General features: G+C 39.2%; 1 protein-coding gene across 10 annotated transcripts in view; it reads left to right on the top strand.

The window, feature by feature from the left end:
* Positions 1 to 16897, top strand: part of ANKRD44 (ankyrin repeat domain 44) — a 360684-nt gene that overhangs the window by 288028 nt on the left and 55759 nt on the right. The gene's annotated exons all lie outside the window — the stretch shown is intronic.

Here is a 16897-nt window from a genome sequence, read left to right as displayed (position 1 = left end):
ATGAAGGACTGATATAATCATTAGTGTGTGTAGCTACTTTATATTCCAAAGATTATTTTAGAAGAAAACTGAGGAAGAAATCCATTTTTTCCTCCTACACTAAAAGCAATGACTATTTTCTGCAGTGGTATACAATGATTACTAAAGTTCCCTTTTTCAGTTCCAAAATTCCATAATCTGTGCTTTCCAGTAGTAGTACCATATGGTTGTTCCTTTTTTATGTGACTCTCATGACCTATTTATTAAAAACCAGTAATACACTGCTTGCTCACAAGACAGAGCATAGGGATTGACCTAGACAGAATGGGATAGTGGATAGAACACTAGCCTTGGAGACAGGATGACCTGCATTCAAATCCTACCTTGAACACTTAGTAGCTGTGATGCTCAGCAAGTCATTTAATCTCCCAAGACTTCAGTATCCTCATCTCTCAAATACAGGGATTGGGCTTAATGATCATTGAAGCCCCTTCTAGTTCTAATCTGTGATTCTACGTGCTTAGTCCTTTCTTGATGGGCTGACATATAGGCAGACATAATATGAACTGGCAAAATCCAAAGGAAGGAAGTGGGCAAGTTGGATTGAAAGGACAACTTAAAATTTTATGTCTTTGCAGTCACTATGTTGTTTAGATCTGCTTGGATTTTGTTAGAAGGAAGAATTTGATAGGGAAATTATTCTAATGCAAAAAAAGACATAAATAAATGTCACTTCTCTTTGGGGAAAGACAATCAGAGGACAAGCCTCATTCGGAAGTACAAAAGACAGATTGATAGACAGATATAGCAAGGTCGTTTCTGGTCATGTAAGCTTACACTATATAAGAATTGTGATGGAAAAGAGGAACTAGGGCTTCTTGGCTGCAGTCTTATATCTGCATGGTTTGGTTTATAGATGCCATGGGGTTAGATTGGCTTGGGTACCTTAGCCATTAGATATGTGGTGACCATCAATCAAAGGTTTCCACTCCAGAAATGAAGTTGAGTTAACAAGCATTTATCAAGCACTTGCCAGGCACTGTGGTAAGTGCTAGGAATGCAAATATAAGGAAAAAGAAAAGTAGTCCCCAAGGCCTCAAGGAGCTTACATTTTAATGGCAGAAGACAACACATAAAAAGAAACTGTCAAGCTGGAGGAGAGGAGAGAGGAAAAGGGCCTCAAGTGGGAACATGGCGGTGAAGTCCACAACATCAGCCGTGGAGCTGGATTAAAGGAGAGGATTAAAGGAGAGTTGACCTGGACACTTACACAGAATAGAGATTCTATGAGGAACTTAACAATGGAGCTCTGCATGGAGCTGGAGGATCGAAGGGGTAAGTGCTAGCTGAAGCATGATGGAGAGTCAGGAGCAGAACCAAGAGAGTAGAAAAGGATGTCTGGTCTGGCCCCTTCCCCAAAATAGAGGCTTCAGGAGTAGTTCTTCAATGAGAGGAGTGGCCAGCAGAAGTACAGAAAGGAAAACGTAAAAGAGAAAGACCTCTGCACTCTCTTTTGTGGTCAGATTATTGAGTGTGTTGTGGGAGATCTTTTGCTGTACTCTAACCAGATAGTCTGGTCCTATGGGATTCATCCTGCAGCACTTATACCCTTTTACTGCCGGGGAGTTACATAGATGACATGAATATATGATGGATCTCTGATTTCATCAGCATGGGGATCCATAGTTGTGGGAATGCCCTCCACTAATGCAAGTCACCCACCAAGAACAAACTCTCCCGGAACAGTACACTAACATCTCCAGAATTCTGGTGGACCCCACTTTCCTTAAGGCTGCAGCAAATTATTACTCCATGTATAAACTCCATGTCGTAAGGCTCTCCCAGTTCTGGTCTAGTTGCTTTGCTTGTTTGCATCTGTTTCCCATCTGTGAAATGAGGATAATTATACATACCAGAGATTTTATAAATAATTTACTGCGCCTACATAAAAAACATTGACATCTCAAGGGCTTGTGCAAGTAGCATGTTTCACTTTGCTAGAGTAGAAACAAGCATGACCTCATTCTTTGTTACCTGAGTAATGTTTCCATTAGGGATTTTCTGGCAGTTGTCTTGACATTGGGTCAGTACCCATGTTGATAGGAAGCACTGGATGTAATGCGTTGCCTTGTTTTCCCCAGGGGTTCCCACTTTCCTCATGTGTATGACCCAAAAGCATGTTATTGAAATATGTAGAGTTCTTTGCAAGCCTTAAAAAGTAAAGCATCATTTTTATTACTGTGATTCTGTGTTAGTCATGTGTCTTCCTGCTTCCTGCTTTGGGTATTTGTTTTTTAAACCCAGTTGTTTGATTCATTTTTTGCGTGAAAGCGTATTTTTATTCTTGGCATCCTACAGATATTCTGAACCTCCAGTTAAGAGACTGCTTCATTGTGCCAAAGCTTAATGTGGTGGCTCTGATAAACTTGGCAACCTGTTTCATGACCTTGAATATTGTTCCTATGGAGAGAGGAAGTGTAGTATCCTTGCTGAGGTGCTGAATTTAAAATCTGGAAGATCTGAGTTCAAATCTCACTTCTGATTCTAGCTCTGTAGCCTTGAATTGTCTGAGTGTCCTTGATGTCGTCTGTAAAATGGAGTCAGTAAATACCATGTAGGGTTTCTGGAAGGCTCAGATGAAATGTATGTGAAAGCTTTGCTGCCATTTTAAGTGCTATATAAATGTGGGCTATTATCATTGTATTTGGCACACAGTAGACATGTAATAAATGCTTATTGCATGATTGTTGTTTATCAATCAGGCCTAAGTAGAGGGTGGTTCTATCTTCATGCCTTTAGGAGTGACATCTCTGGAAAGACCTTGAGTCTTCTCTCAAGCAGTATTTGACCAAATTTAGCACCAACATCATTTGCTCTGCTTTTTAAAATGTGGAGCACAGATTGGTAGCGTGACTTTTCATGATCATGCCATTTGCCAAAACATCATTGCTACATACCCCAGGTTTTATCAGCTTTGCTCAGAAATCTTTAGTGAGCTGAATGAAAGGATAAATGAAATGAAATGAAAAGATAAGAGGAGGGGGGAGCATTTTCTATATTATGTGGATGAAAGAATGAGATACAGGGAGGTGAAATTTCTTTTTTTTAATTTAATTTTATTTATTTTCAGTGCTCCATAATCACTCCCATATAATCTAGATTTTTTCCCCCTCCCTCCTCCTCCTTCCTCCCTATATCCGCCTTCCTCCCTGAGACAGCATACAATTCTATATAGATTCTACACATACATTCCCACTAAATAAACCCCCACCTTAGTCATGTTGCATAGAAGAATTAAAATGAATGGAAGAAATCATAAAACAAACCAAAATGTAATACAAAAGAAAATGATCTGCTACATTCTGCAATTGAATTCCATAGTTTTTTCTCTGGATGTGGAAGACATTTTGCCTTAAAAGACCATTGGGAATTATTTAAGTCCTTGCATTGCAGTGAAGTTCCAAGTCTACCAGAAAAAACTCTCGCACACTGTGGTCGTTGCTGTGTACAAAGTTTTCCTGGTTCTGCTCCTTTTGCTCAATATCAGATCATATAAGTCTTTCCAGGCCTCTCTGAAGTCTTCCTGTTCATCATTTCTTATAGCACAGTGGTATTCCATTACATTCATATACCACAACTTGTTCAGTCATTCCCCAGTGGATGGGCATCCCCTTGATTTCCAGTCCTTGGCCACCACAGAGAGAGCTGCTATAAATATTTTTGTACATGTGGAGGTGAAATTTCTTAACCAAAGGTCATTAGAGGTAGAACTGTAATTAGAACATAGGAGGACCTTGAGGAAATGAGAAATGGAATGACATTTTGTTTTAGGGAGGAGGGAACAATTTTTTTTTTAAAAGGCCTATCATCTAGGGTACTACCTGGGGGGGAAAGGAACAGGACAGAATGCTGCCAATCAACAATCATTTATTAAGCACCTACTATGTGCAAAGCACCGTGCACTGGGCATACAAAAAAAGCGAACGACAGTTCCTCCCCTCAAGGAGTGATCTAATGAGAATTGACTAAATGAGGTATTAGCAGTTCTAAAAGAGAAATTAAGGGGTTCCAAAGGCAACTGTCCATTTATTTTGCCTTGGGCAAATGCAGATTGGCATTGCCTTTCCTTCCTTCTCTGTCCTTGTAACATGTAGAACTATACCAGGGATATACAATGGTAGTGCAACAAGTATTTAATGACAATGGTTGTTTTGGACAATCTTGACTATTCCAATAACATTTTGGGTGTTCTGCCTATACAGCTTATATTTTATTTTGTGGAAAATATTAAATACTAAAATACAACATCATCTCACGGAATCCATCAAAAAAACTTGTGTGGTTTGTCTTCAAACTTCAGAAATGGCTGGCCTGTGTTGTTCTCATTTAGACTCATCAGAAGCTGTTTTCAGCCAAGAGATATCCTACAAATTGTTAGCAATTGTAGAATCTAGAGTAGTTCCCATGGACAGAAGTATTTACCTGGTAAACGTGGAATCCAGCCCTAATTTCTGTTTCAATACTGGTATGGTTATTTTTCGTTATTGGTGTGCTTCAGTAAATCTTCACTAGCTGGATGAGATGTGACCAGACTTTTCACTATTTGGTATTCCTATCCTTCACCCCCCACACCCATATTATCTCCTTTCTCATGCTTCTCTTAGCACTTTAGACCTGTCTTCTGTACTTATCATATTTTTCTTTGCAACAGAATAATTTGTTTATCTGTCTTATTCCCTCCTTAGAATTTAAGTTCTCCAAAGATCAGGGTAATCCTCCTTGTCCTTTAAGGACCAGTTCAACTGCCATCTTGTCATAGAGCCTTACCTGATTCCCCAACCTAGAAATCATAACTGCCTTATAAATCTCTCCCTCTTCTTTGTTTGACCTCCCTTATTCAAGTCAAATAATGGTATTTTTATTTTTATTATAGTTATTTATGTACATATCTCACTAGATTGTACCCTTGTGGAGAACAAAGACAATATCTTTTCTTTCTCTTTTCTTTCCCTTTTTAACATAAAAACCTACACAGAGTAGGTACTTAAAAAAATCCTTGTCATGTTAAATTGAGCCCCACTGGCATTTGTTGGAATCTAAGGTGTATGCCTCTTTTTCCAGGAGTGACTTATATGAACACTAGAAGTGTTTAGTGCTTCTATACCATAAATGAGTGCAGTGTTGTTGTGATGTATGATTCCCACCAATTGAGTTTTCTCTTGTCTGTGTTTTGAGTAATGTGCCTTGGCTACTTTTTTTTTTTTGAGGTATAAAATGGATAATTTTTATTACATCAAATTAGAAGGAGTTTGTACAAATAAAACCAATGTATTGGCTACCTTTTTTTTAAGATGCATTAATCTACTAAGCATGCTGTGCTTTCCTTTCCACACTTGAAGATTAGCAAATTCTTAACCCATTTTAGAAATTAATTTTTGCCTTAACATCTGCCAGAGAGTATAGCCAGGCCTTGCTCTTCTTTTCTTTTGTTTGTTAATTGACATGGCTTTTAGTTTGGTCTCTCTGAGTCATTTCACCTTTTTGAGGCATTTTTACGTAGATCAAGAGCAGCTTCCATAGTTTACCAATTGGAGCATGGGATTTCAGTGGATATATCTATTTTGTATTTAGTTAGGCATGCAACTTAACCAGCAAGATGAACTTCAGCAAGTTACTTGCCTGTTAAGAATGTTAATATTTTCATTTCTCAAATTGGGGCATTAGATTAAATGACTTATAATACTCCTTCTTGTTGGAAAATTCTAGGATCCTATGGTTGCATCTGCATGTGTGATTTCATCAATTGGGTATTCCCTTTGATGATGCCAATCCCTTTTCATCAGTGTCTGCCCATTCTGGGCCACTCTTGTTGACGTCCTCCCATAAAGTTTGCCATAGGAGTCCACCCAATGTATAGGAAGCCTTCCTTGCTTTATCTTGACAGTGACAATGTACCAAGGAAGTGCTCTCAGAGCTCATCGTCTCTTGCCCTCACCATGTGAATAACCCTTATTCTCTTCATCTATTTCCTTGATGGCATCTTTTTTACTCTTGTTCTTAGATGTTCCTTATTGTTTATCTGCTGTGGCCTTTTTAGACCCACCATGCTTCCTTATTGCCTTCTGTATTCACTTTTAATTCTTCAGAGACTATATTATTCCATGTCTCAGTGACATAGAGCAACCCTAGCAGAATGTTCATATTAAAAAGATGGGCCTTTGCTTGGGGTTATTAAAGTAGCTTTGCAGTTTCCTGAAGGCAGTCTGGTCTTTTCTCACCCTCTGGTCCAACTGCAGGCCCAACTTGTCTCTCAGTACTATTGGTCCTAGATATAGATAATCATTGAAGTGCTCTATACATTTTCCATCTGAATGCATATCATAATCTGAGCACTCGGCACTTTTCATCCTGAGCCTTATCTTTAAACATATTCTATATATCTGAACTCAATAATACTTTGTGATCTGATTCATTTCTTTCTTTTTCATCCTATCTAATGGAGTAACAGTTATCCAACATTCTCCTCTTATCATCTTATTGCCATCTGTACCTCCACTGCAACATCTGACTACCCTGGAGATACTGTGTGCTGAGGACTGGGGGACTTAATCTACTCAGCTTGGGGTTGAACCATCCTAATTTGTTAATGAATCAGGGGGAAGTCAGGTAGCCCACTATATCTAGCCTGCCCTGGCCCTTGGTTGACATTGCATCCAGCTATCTATTTTGTCCATCTCCTTGCCATCCTCCCTACCACCAAATGCCCACTTTGCATCTCTTGGTCTGGACACCACAGTCAAATCAATATTAGTATTGCTTTTGAAAGGGTTGTTCATTAATTCCCCTATGGTTTCATGCATGATCTCTGATGAATCACCCCAAAACACCCTTCAGCAACCACTAGTCCCTTATGTGTTGTTTCTGCTTATTAGAATGTGAGCCCTCTGAGATTTATGAGTGTCTCAGTTAAGGGTTTGTATCCTCCAGCTTTTTGATTGAGAAAGTTCCTTCCTGGGAGCCCCTACACCAAGGAAATCACAAATCCAGCTCTAATCCCTCTCTTCCATAGTAAGCATTTATGTGCCTTTCATTCATCCTACCATTGTCACTGAGGATACTGGGAATCTGCTGTTGAAGATGAGCTATGAAAAAATCTTTAAGAAGCTATTTCACAACCAATACACTACCTGCATCAGTCCTTTACTGTGAAATCCTGCCATAAATTGGTTCTATATTGGGTAAAACGTGGATATGATCAATCTGTATGCACTTTTAATTTTGACTCCCAGGAGAAATTGCTGTGTAAGTATTTAGATGATGACTGTATATGAAGTTAGCGAATATTCTGTTATGAAATTAATGGATATTGAGAATATATGTGGACATACATGCATATACACAGTGCAGCATGTATGTATGTAGGTAGCTAGATGGCTCAGTGGATAGTGTGCAGGGCCTGAAGTCAGTCCCTGATTTCAAACTTGCCTTAGACACTTACTAGTTGTGTTACCCTGGGCATATCACTTAACCCTGTTTGCCTCAATTTCTTCATCGGTCAAATAAGCTGGAGAGGGAAATGGCAAACCACTCCACTATCTCTGCCAAGAAAACTCTAAATGGGGTCGCAAAGAGTTAGACATGATTGAAGTGATCAAACAACAAGGAAATATAGTTGTGTGTATATGTGTATATCTATATCTACACATCTATATCTTTATACAATTTCCATTTAAAAATTGGACAGAGAAGTCAGAATAATGTGCCTCTAGTATAATAAGTCACAAAAGGAAGATTGGATTGGGAAATGGAAGATGGACCTAGGTTTTCGTTTGTTCTTCCACTAATAAGTTGATTACTTCCTGTCTCTGAATCTTCATTTGCCAGTCTATAAAATAAAGACATTGCCCTACATCGTAGAATCAGAGATTTACGACTGGAAGGAATCTTAGAGGTCAACTGTTCCAATCACCTGAATTTACAGTTGAAGAAACTGAGACCCAGAGAGCCGAAGTGACTGAGAGCTAAGATTCAGAATAAGACTCTGTGACTGTTATATGCTTCCTAAAGTCTTTTCATGTGTAAAACATCTATATCATCATGATATTATTATATTGGATGATTTTTTTAAATCACCCAAGAATTCATGAGAGAAGAAACTAATATTTTGATATTTGCTTAGGAATGGATGTTACTCTTTATTTTAATTTGAACTATAGCATAGAAGGTATTATATTTGGAGCGTGACTGATAGACAAATTTAGGTCATCTGGTTCTAGTTTTCCTCTTCTCCCCTTTTATCAGCTAATCTGTAGAATTTTTCATCCCCGTGCTTCATCTCCCATGTTGCTTTAGTGGAGTTGTACACCACCCTGGCATAATTACCAGAACAAATTAATGCTTCTTCATTCTGACCGTTAATAACTCCCAACAGAACATACATCTTCTGTAGATGTGGAATCTTGCCTAATTTCCTATAAGACAGCTAATTAGATGCTGAAAATCTTTCCCTCTGAGCCCTGGCCAAACACACATGTATATATTATGAGTAAGAGGATTAAAACTTGGAAACTGTTTAGGGCATTTCCTCAAGAGTAATGGAACTGAAAGGTCTTAAATGTCTTATCTTCCCTTGAAATGCCTTAACCTGGATCAAAAAAGGGTTATATTTAGCTTCATATAGCCCCCTTTTTTTTGTTAGTAAGCTTAATAGAAATTTGCTTTCTGCTTTATTTCTTATTCTTTCCACAAATTCTCTCTGAGATCAGACTAAGAGTGAACTGTGTGTATCTCATGAGCAGTTACTGAAGGCAGCTTGTTAGGTAGTGGGAAGGACTCAGACTTTGAGTTTCAGTCCTACTTCTGTCACTAGCTCTCTGCTTTTGGGCAAACTGTTTCCTTTCATTTTAATATGAATGTATGTAGCATTAGCACTACCTGCCTCAAAGGAGTGGTGTGAGCTTCCATTAAGCGAATGTCCTTATAGGACTTTTTCTTTGAGGAAATAGGGTTAAGTGACTTGTCCAAAGTCACGTAGCTAGTAAGTTTCTGAGTCTGGATTTGAATTCAGATCCTCCTGACTCTATCCATTGAGCCACCTAGCTGCCCCCATTTACAGTACTTCTTTGCAAATCATAAAGCACTGTATACTAATTGGCTGTAATTATTGCTATTGATTTTGTCAGGGATGATTGTAGTGCTGTAACTCTTCTGGTCATGGGCCTACTTTCCTTGAGTATTTCTATAAGGAGATATTGAACCAATGCCACAATAAATCTGTTTCGCAACATGTCCTGTATTATAGTGCCATAGATCCTAGTTACTATGCTTTCTTGTCTGTGGTACTGGTAATTAATTTCCAAAAGATGGAAACGAATGAAGCCTGTGTCTATTTTCCCTTCAATTGACAAAATAAAGGTAGCATCAGAATCCCAGTGAGGCTTGTGTATTTAGGCCAAGTACTTGTCCCAGCTCTAGCTGGGGTTCTTCTCTCGACAGAGACAAGGTGACAAAGTGAGAGGTCGTCTTGATGTTGTAGAAAGGACGCTGGATGTGGAGTCAGGAAAGCCTCAGCTTCGAATCCTATGTGACCATTCATGAATCTCTTCTCCTCTCTGAGCTTCAGCTTTCTCTTAAAAAATGGTGATCCCTGCAGTGCTCACTTCCTAGACTGGGTGTAAGGAGCCAATGAGATGATTTATGCAAAGTGATTTGCCTAACTATGAAGTCTACGTAAATGTCAGCAGTGAAGAATACTGCCAAATTTTCAGAAAACGTTTACAGAAAACAGAATTGCATCAGCATTCTAATTAATCCGTGCCAGAGTACTGAATCATCAGAATCTGATTGGAGCCACTAGTTTTGAGTATGAGCATCTTAAACATAAAAAGGGATACTCAGATCAAAAGTCAGAGGGAATATTGGAAACCATCTAGCCCACTTCCCCTCATTTTAAAGAAGAGGAAACAAGTTCAGAGAGAGAAATGTGCTTTCCCAAGTTCACACAGGTTAAGTAGCAAAGTCAGAATTCAAAATTAAGTCCTCTGATATGAGATGCAAGACTCCTTTTCCTATGCAGTACTGCCTATCCTTATTTGAGTTTGTGAATTTTATAGCACATGGGCATCAATCTCAGTGGCTCAGCTCTGCTTTTTGATGGTGCCATCTTTTACAGAGCCCAGAAACAACAGTGAAGAAGTCTCCAGGGAATATAGCCAGACTGCTTCATAAATGCAATAACAACCAAGGACAGAATTTTCCCAAAGAAACCTGCTGCCTGGTTATCAGTTGGCAGAAAAGGGCTCCAAAAATAATCTCACTGGCCAGAGATAACTTTTTTATTTGCCAAAAAATTTAATAAAGCCGCAGATATTATAAATACACACTGGGAGAAGGGTAGAATGGTATTGTTATTATTTGTGGTGAAAGAGAAAACCGGAAGATAGGGAATCTGAATATCAAAGAAAATGGAAAATGGGCCAAGGCTTAGCTTTACAGGAAGAAGGGTGTGCAGTGATATAGAAAAATAGCCCCAGAGACAGCCTAGCCATTATGCTTTCCCATCCCTTCTTTATTTAATTCAATTCACTCCCAAGGTCAAATTCTCAAGAATCCAGAAAGCATCTGGTTAGCCTAAGGCACATGTGACTTAGACGTGTGAGAAGTCAAAGGAACTATGGGAACTTGCCTTTGTAGAACCATCCACAGTATCTAAATATAAAGTGAAGGAAAGATGGTGGTGCTGTCGTTTATGGAGCTGAAATAAAATGTGAGAAACGTAAAATAAAATCTAAGCAAGCTCCCTAGGATGTAGGATTGGAACAAGGATTTCAGATCATTTTGGAGATTATTTGGGGATTTCTATTACCTTCCAGTCATTTTCTATGAATTTGCAGAGGCTGTGGAAAAGACAGACTCTTATCACAAGATTATTCGAAAATTTAGAAACTCTGTCAATTAGACATCAGTAACATGAAAAAGCCAATCTAGAATATGGTATTCAGGATATTAGGGATAGAGGGATCATTTCTTGATTTTTAAAGGTTCTTAATGAAAATATTAATGCACAGAAATAGGGTAAGCTTCCTGTAAGAACATGAAGTGATACTTCAAAAAAAGAATTGATGAGCATGTTACCTACTTACCTGTTTTCTTACTCTTTGTTCATATTACTGACTTATACTGAATGATGGTTTTAGCTGGGAAGCAGGATGCTGTAAAGAGTATGTGATTTGGAGTGAGATAAGTCTTGGCTTGACCACTTACCAATTGTGTGACCCTGACCTTGTGTGACTAACCCTCAGTTTCCATCCACATCTGTAAAATGGGAGTAAGAATACTTTTGTAATATCTGCCTGACAGGTTTTTTTTTTTTTAAAGAAAGGCAATTAGTAAACCTTCAAGTGCCATACAAGTGTGTTACTGGTGTTTATTGGTGTTCAGGGACTATGGAAACCTGTCAAATGAAGCCACCCTTGAAATATACAATGCGAAACAGAATATTATAGGAAAAAGAGAAGTGTGAGACTGCATCAGAAAGCCCTGGTTTCAAGCCCAGCCTCTGACATGCACTGACTGTGTGATCCAGAGAATTTCACAAGACCTCTTAGTGCTCTGTCGACTAATTTAAGTCATCATTTTAGGCTACCTCTGGGAGTCTAAATTGCAGAGCAGTGGCCAGTCTGAATAGGCATGAAGAGTTTCCTCACTGGTGATTGCCTAAACTAATAAAACCAAAAGTTTAGCAAAAGAGGATACTCAGAGGAACTGCTTTTTCTTTTTGCAAGATCGTTGTTTGGCCAGTGGATGTGATACAGCTAAGGATGTCTTCAAAAGGCCTATTTTACCTAGTGATTAGTTAGTCTTAGGTAAAATGTCATTGGATGTAACTGTGTCTAACCTGTGTGATCTCACCCAAATCATTTCATCTCCCTGGGTCTCAACTTCCCTATCCAAAAGATAGTGAAGTTATATTTAGATGATCTTGAAGGTCCTTTATTTCTGAGTTTGTGCCTAGCAATGTAGAAATACCTTTGTACTTTATTGGAAATTGGCAAATTTGTTCTAAAGGGATTATGTTCTATATTCCTAGATAGCCAAGAAGGGCAGCACAGGGAAACTGCATAGAATAGGTTTTTAAAAAGTTAATACTTTTCCAATGTTTCTCATAGGCTGTTCAATGTTCTGCAGTGACACCAACACCACCTAATAGTGGTTTTTTTTTTCATATATTACTCTAGAGAATGCAATTGACTGTTTTTTTTTTTACAGGAAGGGTTTTAGTAAAAGTAACTTCATACCCATGTAGATAGGGGTAGGGAAAGAACCTGGTGCTTCAGGCTAAACATCACAACTAGAAGTGATTCCTTTACCGGGTGTTATCTTTCTTTACCCCCCCACCCCCAGAATATTAGCAGCAAATGAAAAGAGTTACTGGATGAATTCAGAGGAAACCAAAACTTAGTGAACTTGTGGCCATTTTTTCTGAGAGTCCAACCACACCAGCTGCTATTAATTAGAAGCAGTCATTCATTCCATGAACATACATGTAGGACAATGACATGCTATTGTCACCATGAATAATAAATTCTGAACACATGTGCCTTAAATTCAGAAGAGGTAGGCAGAGCCCTAAAGCAATGTGGGTCATGTTTCATGGCACTAAATCTATGGGGCATAGACATCACTTGCCACCCTTCAGCAGTGTGTAAATGACAAATTAATTACAATTGGGTGACCTCCCCATCCCAGCTTGCTGCTTCTCCACTCAGAGAAGGACATGGTTCACGCCACTTGCTCCAGGGACAGTTTGTAGTACTTGCTTTAGACACAGAAATGCCTACTTTTACAAGTCTGATTCTGGTCTTGCCATAATTAGCTATGTGACTTTGAGCAAATCACTTTCGTAGGATCATAGATTTAGAGTTGAAAGACCTTTAGAGGCTATTTCATCCATCCCTCATCTTATATAAAAGAGGAACTGAGTCCCAAAGAGGTCAAATGACTTGGCCAAGTTCATAAAGTACAAAGTAGAAAAGCCATGATTCAAACCCTGGACCTCTCATTCCAAATCCAGTGCTTTCCCCCACTGCCTCCTTTGTTTCTCTGGGCATCAGTTTCCTCATTTGTTAAATTGGAATTCTGAATGGGAGTCACACAAGATTATCTTTAATGTCCCTGTCAGCTCTAACATTCAGTAAGTGTATGAGCAGCCATCGTTAAGCCAGGAATTAAAACCTCCTAAGAAATGTCTTTCCCTGCCCCTACTCAGACTCTGTCCTTTTCTGGAGGAGCAGTGCATTTCTTGGTTGCAGTCATTCTTTTTTTCCTTCTTAGGATAGTGTTCAGATTTGTGCACCAGACATCTTACTTCCTTGTTTAGTTCCTCCTAGACAGGGCACTACCATGTAAGTGCCTGGTATGGCCACAGTTTTAAACTCACTGTGTTGGGGGGTGGGAGGGTATTGTGGATTAGGCTGTGGGGTGAGGAAGGAAATTGGCTAGCCCTAGGGAACTTTTAAAAACTATTCAGGGGGGTTATTCTGTGTCCCCAGATGACCCCAGTGCATAGAAAGGTATAGTGGGGGGGGAGGGTTCAAAGAGAAAGTGCATCATATTAGGTGCTTTAAAGTAAGTCCTAGAAGCAGAGAGCCTCAGAAGAATAGTCCTGCCTTCAGCTCAGTTGGGGGCGGGGGAGGGGGAGAGAGAGAGAGAGAGAGAGAGAGAGAGAGAGAGAGAGAGAGAGAGAGAGAGAGAGAGAGAGAGAGAGAGAAACTTTCATCAGGGCATGAAAGTAGCAAAGTTCAACAGGTGAGATTATTCTGGAGTAAAGGAACCATATCATGAGTCTCTTGTTAATGACCAGATTTTGTCCAGGGTAAAATGCTTTCAGCTTCATCTCATCTGTGGTGATCCAAATTCATTATTGTAGAAGTAACTGGGAAAAAGGGGGAAAGGGGAAAATGGGGGTGGAGGGCAGGGAGATGAAGATAGAATGATGAAGATAGAATATTCATTCAGGAAACATACCTTAAGCATCTACTGCTAATTACTAGGGCTCTAAAAATGAAAGAATGGCAGTTCTCTGTTCTCAAAGCATTTATAGACTGTTATGGGGAAGGAGGAGAATCATTATGACACATGCACCAAAAAACTGCAGTATGAGTTAGATGAGACTCACACACATACATCGGAAAGGTTAAACAGAGACTTGAGAGATTTGAGGAAGAAAGAAATGTCTGTAGGTGGAAGAATCAGAAGAGGCATTGAGGAGGAGGCAACATTTTAGTTGGGGAAAGGATTTTCAGGAAACAATACCTTCGCTGGGGCAAGATGGAGATATAACAGGAAGACCGTTACAAGAAGAGGAGGGGGCACAAGCTGACATGCAGAGGTATCAGACACTGGCACAATATCGGGTGATCCAGTTTGGCTAGAACATAGAGTGCACAAAGCAAAATACTGCTAGAAAGGCAGGTGTCTCTCTCTACTCTTGTGATCTCTTTAAGATCCCCTAAGGGAGAAAGAGAATAAAATTCTCTCCCATAAAATTGAGCACAGTGGAAGTATATGCTGACCTTATGACACAATGAAACAGATTTTATCACTGTCCTGTCTCCTTGGTCTTCCCTGTGCCTAAGACATTGGACAACTCGGTACCGTGGCCTGGCACCAGTGTGAAATTTTCCTAGGGATGCTCTCTACTGCAGAGGAAGTCATTGAAGGATGCTCCAGACTCTCAGAGCTGTATTGTTTTCCCTTGAAGAGACCCCTCTCTGTCTATCTGTCTGTCTCTTCAACTGGACTACCCTTGCCAACCAGGTTTGTGGTAGTATGATTGCCCAACCTCAGAACAACAACTGAGAAGCTCTACTAATAGGATATTTTGTGGGCTGTCTGGGGACAGTTACAGTCAATGTGTGAGAAATCATTTTCTGCTGTCTTCCTGCACCTACAGGTCAACTCTCTACCTTCCTCATTATGCTAACAATAAGATGACTGTAGCCATACTGGGGGAAGTGGTTTGGTTCCCAGAGTTTTTGGTTCCCAAAAGTTTTTGAGTGGAAGAATGAGCTGCCCCAATGCCTTCAGAAGGTTATTTTGACATCAATGTGAAGTATGGAAAAAGGAGAGAATAAAGGCAGGGAAACAAGTTAGCAGACTGTTAGAATAGTACAGACTAGAGATAATAAAGGCCTGCATTAGAGTGCTGGCAGTGTGAATAGAAAGAAGGGGAGAAATAAGAAAGACATTTTACAGGTTTAATTTCTGGGCCATAGCAACTAACTAGATGAAGTGGATGAAGGAAGGGGAAGGGTCAAAGATGAGCCTAAGATTTAAACCTGAGCCATTAGAATGATGGTTTTCCCATCAACAGAAGTAAAAAAGTGAGGAGGAAGGATAGGTTTAGTAGAGGAGGTGATGAATTCTGTTTTGATCGTGTCTGAGGGGTTATTTGGGTGAGCCAGGTGCCAGGTGTCTAACAGGAAGTTAAAGGTGTGGGATCGTAGCCAAGGAACACACGGTTGGGGCTGGAGACAAAGATGTGGAAGCCATATACATAAAGGCGACAAGTGAAGAAATGCATGTATGTGAGCTACCCAAGGAAACAATTGTTAGAGTGACAAGATCATTGCCATCTTGATTGTACTATTGGTGGTTGGCAAAAGGAGTTTCTTTCTATTCTGTTGAAAAAGATAAATCTATATGAAGGTGACATATAAGGTGAACTTACAGGGCTTCATTGTCATGTAATTCACCTTCCTCTCAAGGGACATGATGTGAAGATGAAGGTTTTAATTGACAAATGAACTATGGTATCTACTCTGAAGAACTTCCAGAATTTTCTGAGGTGAAAATCTGTTACCATTAGCATTGAATCTTTCATTTCTAGTTTTCCTTTCCCTCCCCCAACAATTCCTCAGAGCACAAATTTGGGAAAAACCCTCTTTTCCCCCAAAAGATACTTGCAGTAAAGAACTGCTGTGTTAAAGTAATCTCAGTGGGTTGTTCGGATCTGAGTCAGTTAAAATAAATGTATAAGTCCCACTTAGTAACTTACGTGTCACTACTCATATAGTGTGGTAGTAGAAATATATGTGTAACACATACACAGAGCTGGGAACAGAAATACATTCTACTCAACAAAGAATAGGAGGGAAAAGAAGGAGAAGGGAGAGGGAGAAACTAAAAGAAGTATAAATTAAGTGAAGAATTAGTCCTAAGCAAAACAATCTAAAGATGTCAAAAATATTTATAGCTCTTTTTGAAGTGACAAAGAATTGGAATCTGAGGGCATACCCATAAATGGGGAAGTGGTTAAACAAATTATGGTATTTAAATGTGACAAAATACTATTGTGCTGTAAGAAAGGATGCAGGGAATGGTTTTAGAGAAACTGGGAAGGACTTGTATCAAGTGGTGCCGTGAAGTGGCCAGAACATAGAGAACAATTTACAATGATAACATTTTTGTAAAGACAACTTGGAAAGAACTGGGGACTCTGATCATCATAATGACCAGCCACAGCCCTAGAGAACTCATGATGAGTCATACTGCCAGTCTCCTGATAGAGAAGTGAAGGACTCTAAATGGAGAAGGAGACAGATTTTTTTTTTTGGACATGGTCAATGTGGGAGTTTGTTTTGCTTAACTATACATGTTTATGAACTTGGATTTTGCATCATATTCTTATTTGGGGGAGGGAGGACTTAAAAAAATTTTTGCTGTTTGAAAAAAATAAAATAAAATTTAAAAAATAAGTGCATAGAAAAACTACATGTATGTTATAAAAAGTGGGGGAGAAGATGTACTTTGATTTGTAAGGAAAAGTGAAATTCCCATCTATACATTAAATAACATGACTCTTTTAAGAGAATTATATAACAGGATGTTGCTTCTTTCTTACTACTAAAGAATTTTA

The sequence above is a fragment of the Notamacropus eugenii genome, chromosome 5, assembly GCF_028372415.1.
Source record: "Notamacropus eugenii isolate mMacEug1 chromosome 5, mMacEug1.pri_v2, whole genome shotgun sequence".
Taxonomy (NCBI): domain Eukaryota; kingdom Metazoa; phylum Chordata; class Mammalia; order Diprotodontia; family Macropodidae; genus Notamacropus; species Notamacropus eugenii.
The sequence above is the reverse complement of the archived record's forward strand: the minus strand, read 5'-3'. Positions and strand labels throughout refer to the sequence as shown.